The sequence below is a fragment of the Brassica oleracea genome, chromosome C5 (assembly GCF_000695525.1).
Source record: "Brassica oleracea var. oleracea cultivar TO1000 chromosome C5, BOL, whole genome shotgun sequence".
NCBI classification, from domain to species: Eukaryota; Viridiplantae; Streptophyta; class Magnoliopsida; order Brassicales; family Brassicaceae; genus Brassica; species Brassica oleracea.
In genome coordinates this window covers 28,412,851-28,414,079 of record NC_027752.1, presented here as the reverse complement: position 1 = coordinate 28,414,079, position 1,229 = coordinate 28,412,851, and the positions used below count along the sequence as shown (strand labels likewise).

Below are 1,229 nucleotides of genomic sequence, written 5' to 3'. Positions count from 1 at the left end.
TTAAGGTTTACGGTTTGGGTTTAGGGTCTAGGACTTGAGTTTAGGGTATAGAGTTTAGGTTTATAGTCTTGTTTTTGGATTTAGGGTATATAATTTGGGTTTAGGGTTTAGGATTAGGGTTTAGGGTATAGGGTTTGAGTTTAGGGGTTTGGATTTGGGTTTAGAATTTAGGGTATAGGGTTTAGAATTTAAGATTTAGGGTTTATGGTTTAGCTGGAAGCGTTAGCGTCGTTAAAATTAGCGTTTTTATTTTTTGTAACTATTTTTTATTTAATTTAATATTTTTAATTAATAATCTATGTATCACTTTGATTGATCCTAAAAGGTGAGGTGAATTCACCGTAAGGAGTGAACCTAAATTCTGTCCAAACAAAAATTAGCGTCACGGGTAAGTTTTAAATACGACTGATATATATCACAATTTGGGTTGGCTACAAGAATCCTTGGAAATGCTCGTTCACCTTCATTCTTTAATAAACAAAATTTGATATTCTAATTAGATTACAATATTAATCAAGAAGCATGATTTGAATCTAGGTGCATGCATTACCACTCCGGTCCAAGCTCCGAGATCGGTGTGACAAATGGAGGAGTAAAGGATTTTAACCCGAACTTCCATTTTCTGAGGAGGATCTACGCATATTTCTTGTATTACAAGCGGCTCTTTTGGACCCCATACTACAGCAGCTACATACATGCATCATTCCACCATAATCATCATCGTCATCACCATATCATAAGAAACAGTCACGTTGGTGAGTACTTTACTTACCTTTGCAAGTGATGACCTTTCCTTGAGTCTCTGCCATGTTCTTGCTGTTATTAATTTGTTACTAAAGTTGTGTTTCTAGGATGCTTATATCCATACTTTGTGATCTATATTTGTCTAAATATAGTGAGGATGTTGTATGAATATCCAAACCGAGTAAATAATCCCGAGAGGGGTGGGCTTAATCTCAATCCACATAATCTTTCTGGTAATTATGGACCAGCTTTCTCTATTTTGTTTATGTTCCAACTAACTTTTATATATCATGCAAAAGTTTCAAAATTTATCTTCACATAAGATTTGTGAACTCGTTTTTCTTCCTTTACAAGTTACAACATCAGCCTTAAACATTGATGACCGATTTGGTACGCCTCTTAATCAGCGTCATGTCAAATTAATTTACATTGTTGTTTGTTTTCAAACGCAAGTGAAGGCTTGAAGCCTGTATAGATTTTTTTTT

General features: G+C 34.5%; 1 pseudogene; it reads right to left on the bottom strand.

Annotated features, from left to right (window-relative positions):
- The window catches only part of LOC106344911, a 9,564-nt pseudogene extending 8,670 nt beyond the window's left edge, over positions 1-894 (bottom strand).
- Between the last annotated feature and the right edge of the window lie 335 nt (positions 895-1,229).